This window comes from Bubalus kerabau, chromosome 5 (assembly GCF_029407905.1).
Source record: "Bubalus kerabau isolate K-KA32 ecotype Philippines breed swamp buffalo chromosome 5, PCC_UOA_SB_1v2, whole genome shotgun sequence".
NCBI classification, from domain to species: domain Eukaryota; kingdom Metazoa; phylum Chordata; class Mammalia; order Artiodactyla; family Bovidae; genus Bubalus; species Bubalus kerabau.
The window spans coordinates 128,058,807-128,085,894 of NC_073628.1; the positions used below are offsets into that span (position 1 = coordinate 128,058,807).

General features: G+C 46.7%; 2 long non-coding RNA genes across 7 annotated transcripts; one reads left to right on the top strand and one right to left on the bottom strand.

The window, feature by feature from the left end:
• Positions 1–8,102: 8,102 nt before the first annotated feature.
• On the top strand, positions 8,103–23,537 carry LOC129653415 (uncharacterized). Of its 4 annotated transcripts, none has more exons than XR_008715111.1 (3): positions 8,118–11,550; positions 12,290–12,399; positions 23,003–23,537. It is a non-coding gene; the product is annotated as an uncharacterized LOC129653415 (long non-coding RNA). The 4 variants fall into 4 exon arrangements; XR_008715110.1 differs by having other exon boundaries at positions 12,296–12,399; XR_008715113.1 differs by lacking the exon at positions 23,003–23,537 and adding an exon at positions 12,810–13,316 and having other exon boundaries at positions 12,296–12,399.
• On the bottom strand, positions 11,935–26,876 carry LOC129653416 (uncharacterized). Of its 3 annotated transcripts, none has more exons than XR_008715115.1 (3): positions 26,673–26,876; positions 13,614–13,830; positions 11,935–12,422 (listed from the first exon to the last, which is right to left on the bottom strand). It is a non-coding gene; the product is annotated as an uncharacterized LOC129653416 (long non-coding RNA). The 3 variants fall into 3 exon arrangements; XR_008715116.1 differs by lacking the exon at positions 26,673–26,876 and adding an exon at positions 14,246–14,513; XR_008715114.1 differs by lacking the exon at positions 26,673–26,876 and adding an exon at positions 14,115–14,222.
• Between the last annotated feature and the right edge of the window lie 212 nt (positions 26,877–27,088).

Sequence of the window (27,088 nt, forward strand, 5' to 3'; positions counted from 1 at the left end):
CCTGGGTCAGCCCCCATCACAGTAGCGACTTCTCACTAATTAGCTGTTAAAGGAATCCAGCAGCCTCTGAAGGAGACATTCGTGAGGAATGCTTCCCTCAGATCCTGCCAGTGTTTCAGCAAAGCCAGCAAGCTCTAGCCCAGCCGGGAACTTCCTGCCTCCACAGAGCTCCGGACAGGCCTCCGCCACCGTCTAGAGGGGCCTCTGGAGCCCGCACATGAGTCTTTGATAAACACCAGCCACTCCCACTTAAGAAACATAAGCTCTTTAGTCCCTGCCAGTTGCCTGGTAGCTCGAAGAGAAGCCTAAGAGCTTTGAGCCCCCCAGGGAGGGCAGGATCCAGCCTTAGACAGGCGAAAGGCTAATATCGTACAAGAGCTGCTTTTTTTTCCTCCTGTCTACTCTCTTCCTGAGGCTCTCAGAAGCTGAGGAGGGGGCCTGCTCCAGGAAGGGTCGGGGGGTGCGGAGAGCATGGCCAGATACGCCAGACGTGGGCCTCAGGAGGCAGGCAATGAGGGAGCCTTCTGAGAAGTGTAGGGCCCCCTATCTCCCCCGGCAGCAGGGGCAGGATAGAGGCCTGTCCCTGAAAAGAGACGGAGGAGATAGGGCTACAGGAGTGGGTGGGCCTCACTGTTTGCCTGGTATGAGCAGAAGGAGTGGAGATGAAGGGGTGGACGTGCAGAGGGCACACCTTGGGTAAAGGAAGCATGGTCTGACCCATCCTTCAGCGAAGTGGCATGACAGACTCTACGGGATGGAGACTGGACGGGAGAGGGAGATGGGTGATGAATTTATGAAGCTGCTCCTTTCTTTCCTCCAACCCCAACCCCACACACTCCCTTCTCAATAGCCTCTTTGCTGGAGTTCCTCTAACCTAGTATGTCTTAGTCTGGGCTGCCCCCAAAACAGACTCTGAGCTGACGGGTACAAACAGGGCCCATTCACCATTAGGATTATCCATGCAGAAGGTCCACAGTACTTTTGGAGGCCTATGAAAATGTTTTCTTTGTAGAAACAGTAAAGCTTTAGATTTTAAAAATATTTGAATACGTGAGTATACTCATCTTTATTCTCATGCAATCATAAAATATATTTTTATTAAAAAAAAACTTCGAGGAGCGGGCCCACAGCCACAAAGGCAAAAAAGTGGCTAGGACCCATTAAAGTCACAATATGGCCGTGGGTCTCCACAGTCCTATTTCCTAGAGGAAATCAATCCTGAATATTCATTGGAAGGACTGCTGAAGCTGAAGCTCCAATACTTTGCCACCAATGCAAAGAGCCTACCCACCGGAAAAGACTGATGCTGGGAAAGGTTAAAAGCAAAAGGAGCAGGGGGCGGCAGAGGATGAGATGGTTGGATGGCATCACCAACTCAATGGATATGGGTTTGAGCAAACTCCAGGAGATAGTACAGGACAGAGGAGCCTGGCGTGCTGCAGTCCTTGGGGTCGCAAAGAGTCGGACACGACTGAGCGACTGAACAACAGCAGTCCTACCTTTACCCTTGTAAACAGTAAAGAAACTGAGGCTCAGAGAAGCTAAGTCAACTTGCTCAAGGCCCCAGCCAGTGGGCTGTGGAGTCAGAATACCAGCTCATGGCTGGCTGACTCCCATGGCTCTTGCTGTTCCGCACGGTCTGCAGAAACTTGGCAGGGCCTGGGTGGGCAGCAGGAGGACTGCGCCCGGGGCGGCTCTCGCTTCTCAGGGACGGTCCTGGGGGAGCAGCTTCCACGTCTGCAGTGCGCCGTCATGGTGCATCGCTGCACACTCAGAGCTGCTCCGTCTGCTGCAGCCAGATGCGTATTTGTGGCTTTCCTCCTTGGCTGCTTTCCCCAGGTTTTCATTCCTTTTATTCTGAGATGGAGCTGAAAATTTTCCAACAGGGCCCATGGTGGACACCCAGAAGTCAGTAGGGACTCCAAAAGGAAGTTAAGGCCGGGGAAGGGGGCCAAGAAGAGGGGAACCAGTCTAAAGTATACAACACTCAATCCTTTATTACTCACATGTGGCCTGACCGCTGGTGGACTGGCTCCAGGAAAATCTGAACCCCGGACTAAGCCTCAGTCCTGGCTGTCCAAGTCAGGCCTGGATGTCTCCCCCTTCCTCCCCACAGAGCCAAGCTTTTTTTTTTTTTTTTCATCATAGTTGCAGAAAGCACTGAGCTGGGCTCAACAGACTTGGTTCCTCTGGTCTCAGCCCAACCATAAACTTGACCTATGTGATCTTGAGCAGAACGCAAATTCGCTCTCTTGGTTTCCAGTTCCCTCATCTGGGAAAGGAGAAGGCCGCTGGACTTGATCTTTGAGGTCCTGATATTAAACAAATGGAAAACCTGTCTTTCTAGGCTAAAGAATCTAGAGAAACTCTCTTGCCTTTAAAAAAGACACCGCCCCTCCCCCCCAAAGGCCACTAAGCCCCCGTTTTGTGAGTGTTCTATTGAGGACAATCTGGGCGCTGCCCCGCAGTCCCGGCGGGGTGACTGAGGACCGCGGGTTTAAGCGGACATTCGTCGCACACGAGCATCAGCGACCTTGACGCCCCAGCAGAAGCAGGGGGGATTTCTGGGGAGACGATGGTTGAGCTGGAGGCTCAGAGGGCCCGCCCGCGTCGGGTCAAGGGCGGCTCGCCTCGGGCACCTGTGCCCGACCGACCCATCCTCCCGCCGGGCCCGGGGCCTCCCCGCGTCTCCTCCCGCCCCGGCCGCGTTTCCCTCCCCTCCCCGGGGCCCCAGCGGCTCCGGCTCGCGGAAGTAGCGCGTTCTTTCTTTCTTTTCTCCTCGTTAGTCGAGCTGAAACCTGATCGTGGAAAGTCTGGGGCGGGTCTCAGACCCGGCCGGTCGGCTCGGGCTCCCAGCGCCTGGGGCGATTCCTGCTGGAGGAACCCGGACTGGGGCGCGACGAGGGGGCGGGAGGTCGGACACCTCGGGATCAGACCGCTTTGTCTCGCGCAAAGCAGGAGAGGGAATTAATTGCAGGGGCGGGGCGGGGGAGGGGGCCTGGGAAGGCCGAGGGACACCTGACAGCTCTGAGCGAGACCCCCCCCTTCCCACCCCCGCCGCCGCCGGGGGGTGGTCCTGCTAATCCCCTTCGCGAGAGGAAGCTAATTGCTGCAGCCCGAGCAGGCAGGATAAAAGCGAGCGTGGACCCACACCCACCAGGCCTGGAGTCACGCTATTTGCTGCTAAATTAATATAATTATATTACCTAATGCAAAAACCACGTTAAGAACTCAGGCTTTTGGCTCAGACTAGGAGCTTCTGATGGGTTAAAGGCAACATCTTGGTTTAATTCCTCCCCTTTTTCCCATCCTCCCCCCACCTTCCCCACCAACTACAAATGTCAGAAATAAATTATCGAAACCAGATGTAAGGTTTTGGGTGCACATTTTCGGGCAGTTCTGTGCTAACAGATGCCTTGTATTAATAATGTACAGTTGTGACAGGAAATATGGTTTAGAGTCCTGGAAAAACATGAAAGCTAATTCCATTACCCCTTTTCATGGTACCTACTTCTTCTCAAATGCTCAACTGGTTTGGATTACAGCGAAACTTTAGAGGAAAAATGATTTGGTCTGAAATGGTGACTTAGCTCCACTATTCCAGCTTCTCCCCTCAAGTGGCACCCACCTTTCCAGGCACCTGCAAGCTTACGATCTATGAGCAAATAATCGGAGATGAGAACATCTGGGCCTGGTCCCTCCTCAGGGAGATGCCTCCAAGTGTTCCCTACTTTCCTGTTGAGGATTTAGTAGACAGGAAAGCAAGGACGATCATCCCAGCTTCACACTCTTGCCTGGGACAGTCCCTTTAAACCTGGCCTACCCCCTCACACTTCGCTTGGAGCAAAAGTAAAAACAATAAAACACTTTTATGCTCGAGGAACCAGATAAATCCTGGTAATTGATCTCCGGAGAGGGATTATTAAGGGGCTAAGTGCAATGCTTTCCAGAAGCGGGGGTGTAATAAGCATGAAGCCAAACAAATGCACAATTTGTTATCTGTATTTCATCACTTGATGCATTGCAAGCAACTGGCTTGAAAATGGCTTTTCTCCTGGAAAGGAGAAGGCATTCAAGTAGCTGTAACACATCCATTGACAGTTAATGCTCTGTTGCTAAAGAATGTCTGCACTCGCAGTGTCTCACACAGGCAGGCACACTCAGGAAGGTCAGAATGTTCCTACTTTCCTTTTTAAGAGACAGATTCCCCTCCACTTCATGGCACTTTAGGGTTAGAGCAATGCAAAAAGGGAAAACTCTTTCCTGGTCTTTCACTCTTACCTTCTGCCTATGAAGAAACCAGAGGGCAACCATCAAAGACATCCTATCCTGGCCCTGCAATGAGAAAGGCTTTTCCTACCTCAGATAAAGAACAGTTAGGAAGCATAGATATCTACCAGTCAGTTGGGTGGCGCCAAACATCCAAAATAATAGCTCATATTTATCGAGAACTTATTATGGCCAGGCACTGTCCTATCTGCCCACACATCTTGTGTTCGGAGAAGGCAATGGCACCCCGCTCCAATACTCTTGCCTGGAAAATTCACTTTCATGCATTGGAGAAGGAAATGGCACCCCACTCCAGTACTCTTGCCTGGAAAATCCCATGGATGGAGGAGCTTTGGTAGGCTGCAGTCCATGGGGTCGCTAAGAGTCGGACACAACTGAGCGACTTCACTTTCATTTTTCACTTTCATGCATTGGAGAAGGAAATGGCAACCCACTCCAGTGTTCTTGCCTGGAGCATCCCAGGGACTGGGGAGCCTGGTAGGCTGCCGTCTATGGGGTCGCACAGAGTCAGACACGACTGAAGTGACTTAGCAGCAGCATCTTGTGTTATCTAATCCTAACAACGTCTGATAAGGTGGGAGCTGTACAATCATATCCCTAGTTTACAGATGAGGAAACTGGGTTTTAGGGATGCTGACCCATCTGCTGAAAGTTAGTGGCAAAGCCAGCACTCAAAATGAAATCAGCCTGATTCCAAAGTCTGTTTTTTAATAACTTCAACCATGACTTCAACCTGAATAGTTAAGGAAAGTGTGTTCTGAATGCAAACTGTGTCATTCTTTTAGCAAAACTCTTATGCAGGCAGAGTGCCCTGTTAAAGTCCAGAATAAATTAACAAAAACCACCCAGTAGACAGTTTGTGTTAATGGCATCCATAAAACTAGAAGTGGAAGAATCTACGGGGAATCAGGAATCAAAAGTCCTGGCTATCAGCCCTGGCTTTTGCCCTCACTGACCATGAAATCAAAGCAATTAGTCTCTTTGGCTTCAGTTTTTATAACTTTAAGGTTGACATGATAATAGTTTCCTTGCTTGTGAAGATTCTGTGAAATAATGGTCATTTGAATTTTTGTGAAATATTAAAGAGCTGTGTGATCTTGGGCATGTTCCTTTCCCTTTCTGATCTTCATTGCCTCAGCTGTAAAAAAGCTATGGGATTGAATGAATAGGTAGCTTCACCTCTGGCTCTGAAACTAACCGCACATTTCAAGGATGTGTGTTGTAGTATAGTTCAAAGGAGCAAAAACCAGAAAACAGAGAGAATGCCTTCCAAAAGGGAATAGCTGAACAAATTACTGTACATCCACACCATGAAATGTCAACCATATGTAACCAATGGACATGAAAAATCAGAGCTATGCCAGATTACATAAAGGAATTTCTATGAGATATCACTGAGGGAGAAAAGTAAGGTGTGGGGAGAAAAGGTGTATATATGATCCCACATTTGTGAACCAAGGAACAGCCTCTCCTCGGTATGTGTATATGTATATTTTCTATGTAAAATATCTGAGCCTAGAGAAAACATGGAAAAGCATACTCTATCTTAAAGGCATTATGAAAGCAAAAGTGAAGTCACTCCGTTGTGTCTGACTCTTTGCAACCCCATGGACTGTAGTCTACCAGGCTCCTTTGTCCATGGGATTTTCCAGGCAAGAGTACTGGAGTGGGTTGCCATTTCCTCCTCCAGGGGATTTTCCTGACCCGGGATCGAACCCAGGTCTCCTGTATTGCAGTCAGGTGCTTTACCCATCTGAGCCACCAGGGAAGGTGGGTAGAAAATGGGGCTAGGGCTGGCCATACAAAAAGGAAATGAAAAGTAAGACAGCATTAAAAAAAAAAAAAATAGCATGTACACATTTGACACGTGCATTTATATAAAGATATGTGTTGTGGATATGTGCTATTTTTTAGATGATTAATCAGTCATAAGTTATCAAAATAAATAATCCTTTCATTTAAACCTGTGTTGAGATGCAAGAAATTGCTCACATCCATGTAAGAACCAACTGGTGCTCCCATTGTAAGTTAGCTGTGTGTCAACAAGTATTTAAAACAGAAATTTCCCTAAGATGGTTTGAATATTCCCCTGCCCTTAAAGCATGTTTCCACTATATATTTGCATATGAAACCCTGTTCTTATATTAAAAAAAAACCTTCCAGCTCCTTCACAAGTGCTTCATTTTGTTTATCATTTTGTTTACCCTGTGGAGGGTCTGTTTATTGCTACTGGGAGATCCAACCAGTCCATACTAAAGGAAATCAGTCCTGAATACTCATTGGAAGGACTGATGCAGAAGCTGAAACTCCAATACTTTGGCCACCTGATTCGAAGAGCTGACTCATTTGAAAAGTCCCTGATGCTGGGAAAGATTGAAGGCAGGAGGAGAAGGGGACGACAGAGGGTGAGATGGTTGGATGGCATCACCGACTCAATGGACATGAGTTTGAGTAAACTCCGGGAGTTGGCGATGGACAGGGAGGCCTGGCGTGCTGCAGTCCATGGGGTTGCAAAGAGCTGGACACGACTGAACGACTGAACTGAACTGTGGAGAGTCTGTTTATAGCTACTGGCCTAAAGGCAAAAACCAAGACCTTGCCCTCATGGAACTTACCTTCTAGTTGGGGAAGACAGATGATGAAAGCAAGGAAATGAAATAAGAACAAGGGTGAATAAAAATGAAGCAGGGAGGGAATTCCCTAGTAGTCCAGCAGTCAGGACTCCTCACTTACACTGCCAAGGGTCCAGGTTCAATATCTGGTTACAGAACTAAGATCCCACCAGCCACATCGCATGGACAAAAGAAACAAACATAAAACAACAACAACAACAACAACAAACAAACAAACAAAGCCGAGAAAGGGAGTGAAAGAGAAGAGGGTTATCTGGCACCAAATTCAAGAAGGCATCAAAATGTAGATGGATAAACAATAAGATCCTAATGTACAGCACAGGGAACTATATTCAATATCCTACTATAATGGAAAAGAATGTGAAAAAGAATATATATGCATAACCGAATCACTTTTCTGTACAGTAGAAATTAATACAACATTGTAAAGCAACTGTATTTCAATTAAAAAAAGGAGGATTGAGAGAATACCTCCAAGGAGGTGGTATTTGGGCAGAGACCTGCATGAAATGAGAGAGCGAAGCACAGTCTGGACCCAGATGAGAGAGTGAGTTCGGTGTGCTTGAGAAGAAGCAAGTTTTCATCACAGGGGAGACCCAGTCGCATTTGTCTCACCCCCACCAAGGCTGCCAGCCTGGTCCAGCACTCCCGCTCTCCCACCTGGCTCACTACCATAACCTGGAGCTAGTCTCCCCAATTTCTGTTTCTTGTTTTCTATGGTTGATTTTCTACACTTGCAGCTTGAGTGATCCTTTTAAAATGTAAATCAGGTCATGTTACAACAACCTGGAAAATCCACCAAGACCTTGCCATCACTTAGAACAACACTCAGCATCCCCCTTGGCCGCCAAGCTTCCTGGGATCTGGTTCCAGCCATTCTGTGACCTCAGCTCACCACCCTCCCCTTAGCTCACTCACTGGCCTCCTTGTTCTTCCTTGAACAGGCAGAGCGCACACCTGCCTAGGCCTGCAGTTCTCATCAGTGAACCTATGATTCATACAGTTGCTCCGGCCCGTGGGTCTAAGAGTCATCCCTGACTCCTTTTCTTTTCCCACACTCCACAGCCAGTCCATTAGCAAGTCCTGACAGGTTTACATTCTAAAGAGATCCCCAATCAGACTACTTATTATTATCTCCATCAGCAACCCTAACCCAAGTCACCACCATCCACACCTGAAGCCCACGAAATGGCCACCTTGCTTCCCATCTTGCTCCTCACAGCCTTTCCTTCTTCACCCAGTAACCAGGAGGATCCTTTGAAAACATTTATTCACCATTTATAAAAGTATTTATTGAGCCCAGCTATGTCCACTGGCTCAGACAGTAGAGTCTGCCTGTCATGCAGGAGACCTGGGTTTGATCCCTGGGTCGGGAAGATCCCATGGAGAAGGGAACAGCAACCCACTCCAGTATTTTTGCCTGGAAAATCCCATGGACGGAGGATCCTGGTAGGCCCCAATCCATGGAATTGCAAAGAGTCAGACACGACTGAGCAACTAACACACACATATGTCTATTTTAGTTGCTAGGGATTCAGCACTGAATACAATAAATAAGGTCCCTGCCCTGTGGAAGGGAAAAGTTTGGAGAAGAAAATGAAGAAGGGTTTTTTTTGTACCTATTATAATAAGCAATTGGCTTTTTTTTTTTTCCCCATTGGAGTATAATTTCTTTCCAATGTTGTGTTAGTTTCTGCTGTACAATGTAGTGAATGAGCTGTGTGTATACATATACACCCTCCCTCATGGACCTCCCTCCCACCTACCCTCCATCCCACCCATGGTACAGATGAGCATATTTCGAGGGGAGGAGTAGAGACACAGATGTAGAGAACAGATCTGTGGAAGTGGCTGGGGGAAGGGAAGGGCAGGATGAACTGGGAGATTAGGACTGACATATATATACTACCATATGTGAAATAGCTAGCTAGTGGGAACTTGCTATAAACCAATTGGTTTAATTGGTCAATATTATAAAAAAAATGTTTGGCTATGTAGATGTAACATTAACCAGTAGCCCTTTATTGCTGTCCCTTTAAAACTTCAGTTTTACAAATATAGCTCTCAGGATGCTCTGTTTTCCCCAGAATTGGAATGCTGTGCACCCAGCTGGCGGTACATACTTTGCTATCACATTCCAAACTACAGTGTGTGTGTTATACCTAAGGTCTAGCTTGGAATGATAAAAATTCTAGATACTTTAAAAATGAAATTTATAATTATTTGCTGTGAATTTGAATTATTTACATAAAATGCTCAGGAAGCAAGCTTTTCAATAAAAAAAAAAAAACATAGGCAAGGACATCTATCTACTGACTCATGTCAGTTCCAAAAAGGATTTCAGGGAAATAGCTATACAGAACCAGTTAATTTTAATAGTCATCAATCACAATTTAAGCTTGGTCTTATTCCCAAAGTTTGATTAGAATCCTCTTTCCAAGTTACCTTTTTTTTTTTTTCTAACTTTGGATGTTTTCCCCAAGTACTTGGAGGGCGAAGATCATGGTTTATTCTTCATTTGACTCCATGGCATGAACTAGACTCGGCATAAAATAAGTGTTGAATGAATGAATTAAACTTTCCTTGGGCAAGCTTGAAATCTAAATCCTTTTTCCAAATTGGAATAAATATTGGCATAAAGAAATACCTTTCTAGCTTTTTTATGGGCATTTCAGCAAGAAGAGTATTATGACTTCCCCTTTCCACAGGCAAATTTAAAATTTTTTTCCCCATAGTTCTTAATTCTCTTTTCTTTCAAAGCTTCCTACTTCAAAAGAGTTCAGCTATATTGGTAACAGAAACCATTATAACTATTTAAACAGGAATAGGATTTATTGTTGGGAGTTCAGTCGCTCAGTCATGTCCGACAGTGCGACCCCATGGACTCCAACACACCAGGCCTCCCTGTCCATCACCAATTCCCAGAGCTTACTCAAACTCATGTCCGTTGAGTCTATGATGCTATCCAACCATCTCATCCTCCGCCATCCTCTGTTGGAAGTTAGGTGCTCAAAAAATTGTTGAAAGGGCTGAAGCAGGAGGCCTAGATGATGTCTCTGTAATAGTTCCCAGAACAGCACCCCAGAACTGCCCCAGCAGGGGAGATGACATCCAGGTGGTTGAATCTGAAGCTGATGAATTAAAACACCCACATGGCCATGGCTATAGCTGGATGCAGGGATCAGGAATCTCACCACCAGCACAGCTGCTGCCTCTTGATACCTACTAGACTGGTGGCAAAACGCTGGAGGGCTGCTGCAGAACCCATGGTGTCTACACAGCCACGCTCACTCACGTTCCAGGATTACTCTGGGCAAGACCATGAGGTCGGACGAGCTGGAATGCCGGGTTCTTGGGTAGATTTCTCAATCTGGCTGTAGATGCTCAACAGCCAAAGCTGCCGGAAGAGGGCCTTTGCCTTCTTGCATCAGGTGCATCAGATTGGCAGAACCAAATCCTCATCCAGAATCCCTGCTGCAGGGCAGTCTGAGAAACAGAGTTTAGTTGATCAAACCCGGTAATCCAGGAAGTCAAACTTGGAAAGGTGGAATAAATGCTGAGTAACCGTCGACCATCATCACTGCCGTCCTTTGAGCCATTTTGGCAGAACGACAATAATAGAGCCCACACGTCTCATCGACTATGGTAATTTAAAGCAGAAGGAACAAGCTGTGGCACCCCTAGTAGGAGAGCATTAAATTCCCCCACGGACAAACAACTCCCCGCTTTAATTAGAGGAGGAACCACACTGTGTTAACTTGGGGGCACACACAGTCCTTGACTCAGCTGCAAGGGGGAGCAAGAAACAGATGTTCTAGGTGGTAAGAGGAAGGATGAGACAGGGAGAAGGAGTCTCCGTTTTGAGTAGGCATGTTTTACTGCAGATTGATTACTCCGTGCCTATACCAGGCATCTTTCAGCTGGTCGTTGTATGGGGTGGGGAAAGGACCCAGCTGTCCCCAGGCCTAGAGAAGAGAACCAGTTCCTCCTCCTAGGGCCCTCTGGGGGTCTGGCTTGGGGAGCTACTCTCTGCTAGAATGTGGTTCTAATTAAACACAAAGCTTGACAAAGGAAAAAATAATTAGATATAATGAGAGGGCCTGAGGGTAGGAGTTGGAGGATTCTTAGGGGCCCTGGGGGAGAACCCCATTTATAACAACCATGGAACTAAGTTGTGTGGGGAGCAAGGAGGGGAAGGCAGAGCAGGGAGAACCCTGAGAGCAGCAGAGCAGCTTCCTGAGAACCAGAGGTGCAGGAGGAGGCCCCAAAATTTCTCAGCTTATCTCTACATCCCTATTAGGGTTCTTCCCAGAACCATCTCTAGTACTAGTGGTGAATCCCCTGCTAAGGTTAAGACCTGCTCGGGAACTCTGGCCCAGTGGTCCACGGGGAGGAAGACTGATTTGGTCAATGACCAAACTAGATCTAGGGAGAGGAGCTATGGAGACAGTGTTGGAGGATGGGAAGGGGGCACGGTATATGGAATTACACATTTAGAAAGGTCTTCCTGGGGATTCCCTTCAGTTTGTCCTGCAAAACTCGACAGCCTGGAGTAACAAGAGCCAGCTCCTTCAGGCTCTGCTGGTCACCTGCAGTGACTTGGCCAGGAAGACTCTGCCTTCAGCAGGTGGGTTTCAGGGCCATCAAAGAAGCTACAGCTGCTCCAAGACCTCCCTGGTCCTATATAGCCTGGCTCTCATACTCTCCAGTGACCTCAGGGACTTTCTCCTTGCGTATCTCTGTTTTGGATTTCTGGAATCAGGATCCTCGTATGATCCGTGGCATCGTGTGGTGCCTCAGATTCCTCATTTCCAAAATGGAATGAAACATGTTACCTCAAAGGGTTGTTGAAAGGTTAAAATGTAATTAGCTTAGATATTACTTTAATGAGTAATTAAAACAGAAACTGGCATATGGTAAGTGCTGAATAAATATTGTCAGCATTTGTTCTTTTTTTTTTTTTTAGCATTTGTTCTTTTATTTCAATGGATTCTTTTCAGAAGTTGGAGATTGTCTAGAGACAGGCCTTGGTGGAGAACTGAGGATGGGATCGGATGGGGAAGTGATAAAAAAAACTGCAGTGAGTGAGGGAGGGGAAACACTGGTAATGGATCATGGTGGCAACATGCCAGATGCTGCCCACCCAGATGAAATGGAGCCTAGAAGAGCATAAAAGTAACTAGGGGCAGGAAGAAATGTGGTTGAGGCCAAGATGGGATAGAATAGAGATTTGGCTACTATGCTAAAGGCCAAAATAATGGTGTCTCTAACAAGGTATATTTCTCTTACATAAAGATCAGGGTAGATGGTTCAGGGCTGGGAGGGTGGTTTTCTGTTGGTAATTAGGCTTTTTCTACTTCCTGGAGAGCCAGGTTTCTTCCATCTTGCTGGTTGTGATGCTACCTCCTGGTCTAAGATGGCTGCTTCAGCTCCTGCCATAACTTCTATCTTCCAGCCAGTGGGAAGGGGATAAGAGGTAATGATGACTCCAGCTTTTTCCTAAAAGAATGATATGGAAGATGCACATATCACTTCTGCTTATTTCTCATTGACCACGGCTCAGTCACACATCCATGCTGCTGTGCTGTGTTTAGCTGCTCAGTCGTGTCCAACTCTTTGTGACCCCATTGACTGTACCCGCAAGGCTCCTCTGTCCATGGGATTCTCCAGGCAAGAATAGTGGAGTGGGTTGCCATGCCCTCCTCCAAGGCATCTTCCTAACCCAGGGATGGAACCCAGGTCTCTCTCATTGCAGGTGGATTCTTTACCATCTATTGAGCTGCAGAAGAGGCTAGAAATGCGATCTTTAGCTGAGTAATAATGTGTCCAGATAATCTTTTTTTTCTTTTTTCTTTCTTCCTTCTTCTTCTTTTTGCCTCGCTGCAGGGGCGGCATGTAGGATTTTAGATCCCTGACCAGAGACTGAAATGGCGCTAGTGGTAAAGTACCTGCTTGCTAATGCAAGAGACCAGAGATATGCAGGTTGGATCCCAGAGTTGGGAAGATCCCCTGAAGAAGGAAATGGAAACCCACTCCAGTATTCTTGCCTAGGAAATCCCATGGACAGAGGAGCCGGGTGGACTACAGTCCATGGGGTCTTAAAGAGTCAGACACGACAGTGTACACACACAAGACCACAGACTGAATCTGAGCCCCCTGCAGTGGAAGGAAGTGCAGAACCCTAACCACTGGATCACCAGGGAAGTACCCATCTCAGATAAATCTGGGTGATCCTATACTATAGAAAGGAAGGGAAATGGATATTGGGGGCAAACCAATATTCTAGAGGACTAATGCATATTTGGGGGACCAAGTAGAATTTTTATTCTTGATGATTTCTGATAATACCTGGCAAAGTTGTACCGTGTTGTTTGTGACTAGTATTCAAAAGGCCAAACTGTACCCAGAGTTGGAAGCTTGAAGCTTCCTACAATGATCCCACTACTACTTAAGTACCAAAGCCACTTCTCACTGTTTTGATAGAAAATGTCTTGAAGTGTCCAATTCCTCTCCAGGAAAAATATTTTGAAGACTGATTAACTCAAATGACTGTTAAGTAAACTTTCTTCCTCTTGACTGATCCCATCCGTTATTCCTGAGATTTATTAACCAACTTTTACCTTTTCTGAGAAAGGATTATTAAAGGACAGAACATGCCAAACTTTTTAAGTTTGGCAAAAAATAACTCACATAGATTATTATTCGATTCTGAGAGATGCTCTGAAGATGAGGAAGGAACTTTTTGGAACAGAGCCAAATGCTAATGCTGATTTCAACAGCTGAGCAGGTCTGTGCCAGCATATTCCAGGATCATTTCTGCATTCTCTCTCCTGCTGTCCAATGCCCGAGACGTTGGTTTGCTTATGTTGAAATATTTTTATTTGCTGCAAGTCCTTTCTGGAGGGAGCTGGGATACAAATAAGCCATCAAATACAAATAAGCCTGGGATACAAATTCTTCCCCATTAAATAGTGAGAGGGGGATCAGCACCTTTGTTTTTCCCCATTCTCCCCTGATAGGGATGTTTCATTTTTAAACAAACATATCAAATATACGCTCTGAGAAGGGATCACTATTAGCGTCCCAGGGCATTTTTTTGTCCTGTGGTTGCGCTGCTAGAAAAACTGACAAAGGAGAGAGGAGAGAAAAGAAAAGAGAGACGAGAGGGAGAGAGGCCCCAGGATTCTTAACCTTTTGATCTTTGTTGGTACTATGGTCCACTGTGACAGACTAGTGAAGCCTCGGGACCCCTTCTGCCAATAGTTCTCAAATATGTAAGATAAATACATGGGATTACCCAGGAAACCAGCTGAATTTGTTACCTAGCAGGGTGCTTGGCCTCCTTAATCAATAGGCATTGATAAGAGGCCGGACAAGATTGAGGCAAAACTCTACTGGGGCCCCTGCTGCAGTGTGGGGGAGTGAGAATAAGCAAGAAGTTTCCCTTGCAGGCTTGCTCCTTGTGGGTGGGATCAAGCTGGCTCCTTACATGACCTGAGGGTAGGAGCTGTCCAGGGGTCGGGCTGGAGGGTAGAGTAGGTAGTTTGCCCACCCCTTTGGTGGTGTTGAGTGCAGGGGTTATGAATGTACCTTGCTTTTGCTCCTGGTTTTTCAGAAGTGGCAGTTGGGTTTTTGGTTTTTTTGTATCCTGTTGCTCACAATTTGCCCCAACTGCACATGCACACAGCTATTTTTAGTCCTTCATAGTGTCTTTGTAAGATTTTGTTGACTAGAGGAGATGTTTGTCCAGGTGCAAGCCCTGTAGCAAAGGGTCTCAGGTCCCAGGTCCCAGCCTGTCTCATATTAAGAACGAGCTGTACTTGTGGACTCCTTTGGAGGTCTGTAGAGCCCAGATGAAAGACTTCCTTGGTTGCTTCCTATGTTTAGATTATTAACTCCCTTAAAAAAAACCACACCCAGGTTTCAACTATTCAGGCTGTTTAAGCTAAGAGGTTTGCCAAAAGCAGTCGCTCATCTGAAGTTGCTACAAAATCTGCCCAAACTCTTTCTCAGAGGCATAGTCACTTGTGTTCTGAAGACAAGTACCTAGCATTTGAAGGCTGTTGGTAAAAGTTCAGACACACAGGCATGAGTTTCTGGTTCTTGCATCCTACTGGCTGATCTTGTTTTGTACTTCCCTAATGACTAATGGGGCTTCACTTTGTGGCTCAGCGGTAAAGAATCTGCGTGCAACACAGGTTTGATCCCTGGATTGGGAAGATCCCCTGGGGAAGGAAATGGCAACCCACTCCAGTATTCTTGCCTGGAGAATCCTATGGGCAGAGGAGCCTGGCGGGCTATATAGTTCATGGGGTCACAAAGAGTCGGACACAACTGAGTGACTAAACACCACCACACCACAAAAAGACTTATGTAAGATGTTCATAAATAAAGTGACTTTATTTGTAACAGCCTATAAACAACACAAATATCCATCAGAGAAAAATATGGATAAGAAAACAGTGATATATGCATTCAGTAGAATAGAAAGGAGTACACTGCTGGGATAGAAAGCAATAAGCCTGGATAAATCCCCAAAACGTTATGCTGAACCAAAGAAACCAGACAAACCGAATACATACGCTATGTTCCTTTTGTATGAAGTTCTAGAAGAGGCAAAATTAATCAGTGGTGAAAGAAATCAAGATAGCAGTTGCCTGGGGATGGGAGTGTAGCTGAAAAGAAACGGCATATGAGAGAACTTTCTAGGGTGATGGAAGGTTTTGTGTCTTGAAAGGAGTGGCTTAGGCCCGTGTATGTCAGAATTCACAGAAATTTAATTCTTTAGATCTGTGCGTTTCATTGAATACAAATTATGCCAACTTTAGAAAAATAAAACACAAACACAAGACATAATGCAGGGAATCCTGAGTCAGACATGGAGAATGGCAGAAAAGACAGACCAGGACAGACACCCGTGTCAGTGGGATGAATATGTACAAACAGCACAGGTAAAGAACTTAGAAGGGGAAAAAAAAGACCATTGTAAGAGGAAGTCTATTATTTTTCAAGGAAGGAGGAGAAGGGGTCAGGGTATGGATTGAATGGTGTATAGAGAACCCCCAAAGAATCTCCTGGAAAACTTATTAGGCATCAAGGAGTTGTGAGTGATTCTATCTCATCCAAGAAATATGTTCAGCCCACGCAAGCCCTTGTTTGTTTACCTTAGGGACAACAATCACCCTGAATTTGCCCTGTGCCCACTGCAGCCCTACAGCTCGGTGGTCACTTGGGCTTCACATGGCAGGGTGCATCCCTGTGGGGCTATGGTTAAAGTGATCCTAGGAAAGCCCTAATCTGTCTCAGGGGTATTTCTCTTGAGACCTGGTACCTTTCACTGGGCCCGAAGAATGAAATCTCTCCCCCAGGAGGGTGTCAGGGGAGTGGGGGAGGACAAGGAGGGAGTGGGAGAGAAAGGAACAGGAGGAGGAAGACAGTGGTGGTATGCGGTGGGCTCCAGGCCAATTCCTAATGGGTGAGGGGCCAGGGGAGGGGATAGTTTCCTTCTCTTGAAAGTGACCATATGTCTAGTATCAGAAAGGGCCAAGTTGGTGTTTATTACTCTAAGGGTTCTTCATAGAGAAGCCTTCAATCATAAAGCTCTCTGCAACCATAATCTCTGATTTCCAAAAATGCTGTGATTTTCCTGTGACGACCAAACTACCTTCAAGAGATTAAGAATATGGGTTTTGGAGTAAAGTATTCAAGTAACTGTGTGACCTTTAGGCAGATACCCTGTCCCCCTGGTTATCTATTACTTTGTCTGTAGACAGGGATTGTTGAGGGCTGAGGTGTAAACCCTAATCCCTGAAATTCATACGTTGGAGTCTTGATCCTAGTACTCGGAATGTGAGTATTTGCAGATAGGGTGGTCACTCAGTTGTGTCCGACTCTTTTCGACCCCATGGATTACACAGTCCATGGAATTCTCCAGGCCAGAATACTGGAATGGGTAGCCATTCCCTTCTCCAGGGGATCTTCCCAACCCAGGGATCGAACCTAGGTCTCCTACCCTGCAGGTGGATTCTTTACCAGCTCAGCCACCAGGGAAGCCCTTAAAGAGGTGGTGGTGTGGTGGATCAGTCACTAAGTCGTGTCCAACTCTTGCAACCCCATGGACTGTATGTAGCCTGCCAGTCTCCTCTGTCCATAGTATTCTCCAGGCAAGAATACTGGAGTGAGTTGCCATTTCCTTCTCCAGGGGATCTTCCCAACCCAGGAATCGAACCTAGGTCTCCTTCATTGCAGGCAGATTCTTTACCGACTGAACTATGAGGGAAGAGTCCTTAAAGAGGTAATTAAGATAAAATGAGGTTATATGGGTGGGCCCGAATCCGTTATGACCGATATCCTTATAAGGAAGAGGAGACCAGGAGAGACAGGCCCAAAATGACAACTATGTGAAGACTCAGGGAGAAAATGACCATCTATAAGCCAAGGAGAGAGGCCTTAGAAGAAGCCAACACCTTAGTCATGGACTTCTAGCCTCCAGAACTGTGAGAAAGGTAATAAATTTCTGTTGTCGAAGTCAGCCTGTCTGTGGTCCTCGGTTATGGTAGCCCTGGCAAACTGACAAGGGATCCTAATTCCTGTCGATGGAGTGGTCGGGAGGCTGAACTGAGATAATATATGAAAAGCACTGAGGACAGCGGCTGGCACACAGAGCGAGCAGTAACTGGCAGCTTCATACTACGTTGACCCTTGAAGAACGAGGGGGTTACAGGCACCCGCCTCAGAGCAGTAGAAGATTCACCCGTGACTGTACAGTCAACCCTCCGTACCCACAATTCTGCATCCTCAGTTTCAACCAGCCACAGGTCACCTGGTACTGTAGTATGCACTTAGTGAAAAATATCCATGTATAAGTGCACTCGGGCAGTTCAAACTCATGTTGTTCAAATGTCAGCTGAAAATGTAAACTGCCAAACAATGAGTAAAAGGGAGCTTAGTTTATGTAAATGGACATAAACCTGAGGAACTGTGTGTGTGTATGTGTATGTATGGCTACACATTTACGTAATTTACATGTTAACAAATGGAATCTGTCTATCACCTGCATGCATCCCGTGACGAAGCCTGGAGCAGAGTGTAAGCTTTCTGCCGGCGGGGCCCCTGCCTGGGTGATCAGACTTAGAGAGCAACCTGGCCAGAGGGGCAAATCCAGCCCTCTTCCTACTTGGTTAAGTTTTATTGAAGCACAGCTATGCTCATTGGCTCACATGTTGTCAGTGGCTGCTTTCACGCCATGAAAAGAGCCGGGTATTTGTGACAACAGAGGACAAAGACTGCGCTGACTTCAAGGTCTAAAATACTTATTGTCTGGCTCTCCACAGAAGTATCTGCCTATTCTGTTAAAAGAACTCTGCAGCAAGAACTCAGTTCTTCTCTCCTTCCTTTTCCTCCTCTATGTTACTAAGAGACCAACAAAGAGAAAGAAAAAAAAAAAGAAATTGGTGATGAAAGGTGCCTTAGTTTTATCTCATCTAACTCCTCTTTAGAGTTATGACGAAACAGCAGCTCAAAACGGATTTGTTGATGTCCTGGGGGTCACATAGGTCTATGTTTCCTCATGTAAAATAGGGATATTTTGGGAATTAAATGTGCTAATATATACAAAGCAATTAAACTAGTGCCTGGCACACAGTTTTGCTATTATTACTACCATTGTCAGTTTCTGTTCTACTGTGAACATCTGAAAACCCATATCTTAGTTTATATATACATAATCCACATCCTTCCCTGCAGAGAGCCTGAGAGATGGGGGCAGGGAGCAGTGGAAGCTGGAGAAACCGAGACAAGCAACCAAAGGCGCCTGCTTGGCACCAAAGGCTGCTAGATGCCCCCCTCCCACTTATCCCCCTTGCCCCCCATCCCCACCCCAGCCAGACTGTGCTAATAGAATTCAGAAGGTAATACAATCCCCAGGCTCTGAATTCCTTGAGGATCCTGGCTGGAGGCGACTGGGAGCTGGCAGGAGGCCGGGAAGGCAGAGAGGCTCTGATAAAGATCAAGTACCCACAGACCTCGCATTTCAGCCAGGGCTGCCTCCTGAAGCCTGGCCTCCGAACAGGTTTACAGATTTGCTGCAACTGGCTGCCTGGAGAGAAAGTGTGCAAGCCCAGAGTCTCAGGAATGGGAGTCTAATGAGATCCAGGTGTGGAGAAAACCTCACGTCCCTTCCCCTTGTTCTTGCTGCTTCCACCAGGCCTGGGAGGAGACAAGAGTGGCCCGATCAGGGTGGTGGGCTTCCTCTGGGGGAAGCCTGGTGGCCGGAGTCCCTCCCCTCCCCCACTTTTCAACATCCTGCTCCAGGGCTGGAGTTCAGAGAGGTCCTTGCCCTGCACGAAAAACCTGGATGGAGACAAGGCTTTTGTTTCTTTTTTTCTTCCTCTGGGAAGAACAACAAAAGTGGAAGCAACAAAATACAAGAGAGTTGGGACAGAGAGGAAAGGAGAGCAGAAAAATCACACCAAAGAGCCTCACGCTCCCAGGCTGCAACGACATAGCCCTTGCCCAGAGGTCCTTGCCTGGGGACAGAAACGTGAGGCATCCAATGCTAGAAGAGGAATAAGACAGAAACCTGTCAACAAGAACATAGTGTGTAGCACCAGACAGAGCTATAAGGGCTGGTTATATCCCATTGTTGTAATACTGCCTCTGCCAGGAGAGAAGGGCGGGGACAGGCAAAAACATTTCTTTGACCCTCTTAGAAACTCCTACGGATGGAGGAGCCTGGTAGGCTGCAGTCCATGGGGTCGCTAAGAGTCGGACAGGACTGAGCAACTTCACTTTCCCTTTTCACTTTCATGCATTGGAGAAGGAAATGGCAACCCACTCCAGTGGTCTTGCCTGGAGAATCCCAGGGCCGGGGGAGCCTCGTGGGCTGCCTGCCGTCTATGGGGTTGCACAGAGTTGGACACGACTGAAGCAACTTAGCAGCAACAGCAGCAGCAGCAGCAACCAACTTCTTGGCAAGGCGTGAACAACTTTGGCAATGAACTACCTGCAGTGCTTCCTGCCCTCCTCTCACTGAGGCTCGGAGTCCACGCTTCCAGAACGTTTGTCTACACTAGACGCTGTTCCGGAGCTTCTCCATTGTCCATTCTCAGTGTTGTGGTCATTTCATTTGTAAAGCTGCTGTGAACCTCGAATTAGCAAACACTGAACCATCACTCCTGGGGGAAATACGGTGGTAGGTTCCTGTGGGTCTCTCGCTACAACATTTTCATCGACCAATCAACACACGACCTTGTTTTATGTGTTTATTTAATAAGTATTTTTGATTCATTAACATTGGACGCACAGCCAACAGCACTATAACTCACGCCTGAGTGAAGTTCGTCTAACCCACGTCTTTTCTTCGTGAGGCACATCACAGCCGTCTTGTGCTGGAGGCAGCACTTCAGCGCCGTGCTTGGGGGCCATTTTAAACAGAGAAATTGTCAACAAAAAGCACAAAAATGCCAAAAACATGGCACTAAATAAACCACAAAGCAGACACTTGTTTATAGTATGAGAGAGGAAAAAGAAGGCAGAGTGTGCCTTATTTGACCTCAGCTGGAAACGTGCACATCAGCTGACTCAAAATTTCTGCATCTTTATGCATGTCCAGGAATGATCTTGAATACACAGCAAATATTGACTTCAGGTTTACAAATTTGAGTAGGTTGGATTTGCAAAGATAGAACCACACAAATAATGAGAATTGACCATCCATTATCTCATTCACTTTTTCTAACAATCCCTTGTGGTGGGAATTATTATTCCATTTTAAAGATTGGAAAACTGAAGCTCAGAAAGGTTGTGCAATTTGCACAATGCAATACAGCTAGCAGGTGATGCTCTGTATTTCACCCACATCAAATTTAAGACATGTCACTTGGGAAGAATACCACTAGAGAGGACTACCCTGCCTCAGCTAAACCTTTCAGTTCAGTTCAATCGCTCAGTTGTGTCCGACTCTTTGTGACCCCATGAATCGCAGCACACCAGGCCTCTCTGTCCATCACCAACTCCTGGAGTCTACCCAAACTCATGTCCATCAAGTCGGTGATGCCATCCAGCCATCTCATCCTCTGTTGTCCCCTTCTCCTCCTGCCCCCAATCCCTCCAGCATCAGGGTCTTTTCCAATGACTCAGCTCTTAGCATGAGGTGGCCAAAGTACTGGAGTTTCAGCCACAGCATCAGTCCCTCCAATGAACACCCAGGACTAATCTCCTTTAGGATGGACTGGTTAGATCTCCTTGCAGTCCAAGGGACTCTCAAGAGTCTTCTCCAACACCACAGTTCAAAAGCATCAATTCTTCGGCGCTCAGCTTTCTTCACAGTCCAACTCTCCCATCCATACATGACCACTGGAAAAACCATAGCCTTGACTAGACGGACCTTTGTTGGCAAAGCAATGTCTCTGCTTTTGAATATGCTATCTAGGTTGGTCATAACTTTCCTTCCAAGGAGTAAGCGTCTTTTAATTTCATGGCTGCAATCACCATCTCCATGATCTTAGTTTTCTAAATGTTGAGCTTTAAGCTAACCTTTTCACTCTCCTTGTTCACTTTCATCAAGAGGCTTTTTAGTTCCTCTTCACTTTCTGCCATAAGGGTGGTGTCATCTGCATATCTGAGGTTATTGATATTTCTCCTGGCAATCTTGATTCCAGCTTGTGCTTCTTCCAGCCCAGCGTTTCTCATGATGTACTCTGCGTATAAGTTAAATAAGCAGGATGACAATATACAGCCTTGACGTACTCCTTTTCCTATTTGGAACCAGTCTGTTGTTCCATGTCCAGTTCTAACTGCTGCTTCCTGACCTGCATATAGGTTTCTCAAGAGGCAGGTCAGGTGGTCTGGTATTCCCATCTCTTTCAGAATTTTCCACAGTTTATTGTGATCCACACAGTCCAAGGCTTCGGTTAATCCTTTAGTCTGTATTTATAAATACACCTAAATGCACCTAAACGGATTTGCTCAGCTGTTGCTGTGAGTTCATGTATTTTGCCTACCTGATGTAAGAACACTTCTGGGGGTTGGGGAACCACATACTCCATCCCCTGTTCCCAGATAGAAGCTTCATAGGTATAAAAAGGGTCTCTTTGGCTGCTTATTCCCCAGGAGTTCTGGAAGCAGATTCCTGAAAAATCACCCAGATCCCTTTTCTGGATTCAGTTATTGCTACAAGCTCAAAGGATGTGTACTCTGGGCAAGTGTGGGAGGCCACAGTGGGGCTCTGCACTGATTGATTCAATGGATGCAACATGTATTGGTCCTCGGTTGTTTGCTTAGCTCAAAGCTGAGCTCTGCTCAGGGTCTCTGTGAAGACATAGGGAACGTCTCTTCAAGGAGGTTGCATGTAGTCTGGGGAGACTAAATAACAGGACTCGCACGTCATGGGCTGGTGAGAACCACACCAGGTGCAGGGCCAAGCTTCAGGGCAATGGGTAAGGGGATTCCTGAAGGCTGGAGCAGGTACCTCTCCATAGGTAAGGAGTATTGAACTGGGCCTCATGGGGGGAGGGGTAGAAAGAAGGAAAGAGGGAGGGAGGGAAGAAGGGAGTCCAGACATCAAAGGAATGACCAGGCATAGCCTGCGAGGAAACCAGCAGGGCTGGGGTCTGGGCTGCAGGTTCTGAATGGGGCCAGGCAGTACCCAAAGAGCATCCAGGGAAAATCCCATGACAGGAAGCAAGATAACAGAGCTGCTGGCTAAGGTTTGGCGGCAGGGGGTGCAGAAGGCAGTGCGTTCTCTCAATTCCCTCCCAAACAACAGTGTGTGGAACCCAGGAAAAATTCATCCAGGTTCCTTTCCAGTTTCAGTGGAGCTTCAACACCTTCCACCTTCTGAGTCCCTGGGCGTGAAGAGCCAATACAGACACCCAGGCTGGCAGCAGGACAGGCTATAGGGAGGATGCTCTGCCCAGCTGGGGCTGTGCGGCAGCCATCTTTACCTCCAGAAGCCTAGAGCTACCTTCACCTTCCCAATCTGGCTTCCAAATAACATATTCGAAAGAGTCACCATTGATCTTCACTACATCCAGGCACATTTTTCTCAGTCCTCAATTAACTGGATATTTCTCTCCTAGACTGTAATCGTCATGAAGTCAAGAGAATTCTGCATTCACTACTGTGGTCCCAGCACCCAGAACAGGCTGGCATAGAAGATACTTGATGAAGTCTGATGCATGAGTGAATGAACTGTCTTCCACTGGCTTCTGTGATGCCATAGACTCCTCCTGCCTCCTTGTCTGCTCTTTCTCTATCTGTCTTGTAGACTCTTCTGCATACTGACATGGGGGGGATGACTCTAAGCCTCCATTCTAGGCTCTTTTCTCATGTAGATTCTCTTTCCTTGGGACATCTTATTCATTACCTTCAGTTCTCATCTGTGACAGATCGTATATAATCCAAGGATAGACACATTTTTATATTTATCCCATCCCACATACTCTTCTTACAATGTAACTGACACTCTTTCACCAAAAAGTGGGATCTGAGTTCCCTCCCCTTGAATCCAGGTGGGGCAGCTTATGCCTTCCTGGGCCAATGAAGTATGGTGGGAGTGAAAGTATGTGTGACTTCTAAGGTTAGGTCATGTAAATGATACAGTTTCCACCTGGCTCTCTGTCTTGGGATTTTTGCTTTTAGGACCAATCTACCCCCTTGTGAGGAAGCCCAGGCCACATGGAGAAAGCCACATGTGGGTGTTACAGCCAACAGCTAAGCTAAGGTCTCAGCCAAGAGCCAACATCAACATCAGATAATTCCAGCTCCCAGCTCCCAGCCATGGAGAATTCCAGCTGAGACCTCAGACATTGTAGAACAGAGTTAAGTCATCCCCTCTGTACCCTGTCCAAAGTCCCAACAGACCCAAACCATAAGAGATAATAGATGACTGTTGTTGTTCTAAGTCACTAAGAGTTGAGGTAATTTGTTACTCATTAATAGACAACCACTACACCATCTGTATGCTGATATCTCCTACGCATATATTTCCATCCCAGTCTTCTTTGATCTCTGGAGCCATATTCCAAATGCCTACTCATCATTGCCGCTTGGAGGTCTCAAGGGAACTGCCATCCCACCATGTCCAGAGCTGAACTCTAATTTTCCCACAAGAGTGCTCCTTTTCCAGTGTTTTCTTTCTCAGCAAATGGCTCCATCTTCTTACCATTTTCACAATCCAGAAACTTAGAACTCATCTGTAACCCTTTCTTCTCTCCCCCGATCCACAACAAATTCTGTCAATTTTCGCTCTTACATATCTCCCTAATCTAACAACTTTTCTTCACCCTCACTACTAGCCTGGCTCAAGCTACCAACACTCCTCACCTGCCTTCAGACCTGCTGTTCCCCATCTTCCCAAATCTCACCTGATTCTCTCCAGTTCATTCTTCAGACTGACATCAGCACAGTAGAGCACTCAAATGACATTTCTACCTCCTTAAGATCAAGACTAGAATACTTAGCATGTAATACAAGACCATAGGAGATCCAGCCCTTGCCTAACCTCTCAAAATCTGGGCCATCCTCCCCTGGATCTCTCCCGCTACCATTCGTCAGTTCTGGGACTGAGCTGTGCTCTTCCTGACAGAGGGACATCCACTCATCTTCCCAGGAAAATCTCATGTGCTCATCTTCCCAGGAAAATCTCCTCTGTTCCCCATCTTTCACCTAATCAATTTTTATTCATTTTTCAGATGTGACTCCCCCCCATCCTCCCTGTAAGATCTTCTGTCAAAAGCTGTCACAGCTCCAGATACTCTTCAGTTCAGTTCAGTCGCTCAGTCGTGTCCGACTCTTTTCGACCCAATAAATCGCAGCACGCCAGGCCTCCCTGTCCATCACCAACTCCGAGAGTTCACTCAAACTCACGTCCATAGAGTCGGTGATGCCATCCAGCCATCTCATCCTCTGTCATCCCCTTCTCCTCCTGCCCCCAATCCCTCCCAGCATCAGAGTCTTTTCCAATGAGTCAACTCTTCGCATGAGGTGGCCAAAGTACTGGAGTTTCAGCTTTAGCATCATTCCTTCCAAAGAAATCCCAGGGCTGATCTCCTTCAGAATGGACTGGTTGGCTCTCCTTGCAGTCCAAGGGACTCTCAAGAGGCTTCTCCAACACCACAGTTCAAAAGCATCAATTCTTCAGTGCTCAGCTTTCTTCACAGTCCAACTCTCACATCCATACATAAGTACTGGAAAAATCATAGCCTTGACTAGACGGACCTTTGTTGGCAAAGTAATGTCTCTGCTTGAATATGCTATCTAGGTTGGTCATAACTTTCCTTCCAAGGACTTAAACCATAGCATATCTCTGGCTGTAATTGCATATCCTCCATGAGATCGTTTGATCAATATCTCCCCTACAAGAGCAAAGGCCCTGGGCCAGTAGCAACCATATCTGTTTCACCCCTAGCACAGGGAGAAGGTGTTCTGTAACATCTACCCCTTATGGAATGAATGATTTAGGGAGTGGAGGATACAAAGTGGATAGGTGAGTGGCAAGCTATAGCCTTGAGGGCCAGGAGCACATTTCTCAGTTTTAGAAAGTGAAAGTAGAAAAGTGAAAGTCGCTTGTTGTGTCAGACTCTTTGTGACCCCAATGGACTATACAGTCCATGGAATTCTCCAGGCCAGAATACTGGAGTGGGTAGCCTTTCCCTTTTCCATGGGATCTTCCCAATCCAGGGATGGAAGTCAGGTCTCCCACAATGCAGGTGGATTCTTTATCAGCTGAGCCACCAGGGAAGCCCAAGAATACTGGAGCGGGTAGCCTATCCCTTCTCCAGGGGATCTTCCTGACCCAGGAATCGAACTGGGATCTCTTGCATTGCAGGCGGATTCTTTACCAACTGAGCTATCACGGACAACCTTCTCAGTTTTAGGAGCCCAGTAAACCAAGGAGATTTTGTCATGAACTATTCAGCACACTTTCTCCTCTCTGGAAGACATAATATTTTCTAAAAGGTAAATTGCCTTTGGGTTTCAGACCCCAGCACCAGTGTGTGGGGGAGGGGGATAGGGGTGACGAATCACAGTTAATTTAAAACCAATCATGGGCATCCCCTTGCCCAGGACTGAGACAGGAGTCAGCATGGGGTACAAGGCTTGTGAGACAAGACGGGAAGGTGAGCTTTAAAAGGGGACAGGAGGATGCTCTTGGGTGAAGATGTAACGTTGGAGTCATTGTAGGCTCTTGTGGTCCAGAGAGATCACAGGCCCCATAAGTGGCAGAGGCAAAGCCAATGGATGGAGAGAACAGAATAGCTGACCTAGAACTGCTTGTGATATGGGACAATAAATGGTTTAAGCCAGAGTTTCTCATCAACGACACTACTGACATTTTGGGCCACATAATCCTTCATTGTGGGTGGCCATCCTTATACACTGCAGAATATTGAGCAGCACCCCCGGCTTCCACCTTCTAGATCCTAGTAGCAGCCCCCACCCTGCCCCAGTCCCAGCTGTGAAAACCAAAGACGTCTCCAAACAGTGCCAAATGTTCCCTAGGGGATCAAATCATCCCCTGTTGAGAACCACTGATGTAAGCCAGCTGAGCTTAACTGCTACTTGTAGTCAAAAAGCATCTCAAGTGATACAGCATCCCCCAAACTTTGTTTACTCAAAACAGACTAATCTCTTTTCACCTTTGCCACCCACGTCTTCCTCCAGCCCCAGACCTGCTCTATAATCACAGATCCAGTTCGCTTGATTACACTGTGCCCACCCATCGCCTTCCATCCTAGCCTTCCTTACCTCTGCTTCTCCTGAACTCTCAGAATTCATTCATGGCCACAGCTGCGTCCCCGACTATCTCTGCCTTCGTCATCTCTTGCCACTTGCTGCAGGAGCTGATGGGGAGGCTCTCAGTTACTCACTTTTGCTCAGACGTAGATCTCTGCCACTTCTCCCACACATCTGTGAGGCCTCTAAGTTTCCTACGGACCTTCCTACCAAGGCCCCCATTCCTGCCTCATTCGTCTTATCAGTCTACCCCTCCATCCACTCATTCATTCATCCACTATTCAATACATATTTTGCACACTTAGTGGGAGCTGCAATAGGCCCCAGGTACCAAATGGATTTCCCTGGTGGCTCAGATGGTAAAGCATCTGCCTACAATGCGGGAGAAAAGTGAAAGTGAAGTCGCTGTCATGTCGGACTCTTTGCGA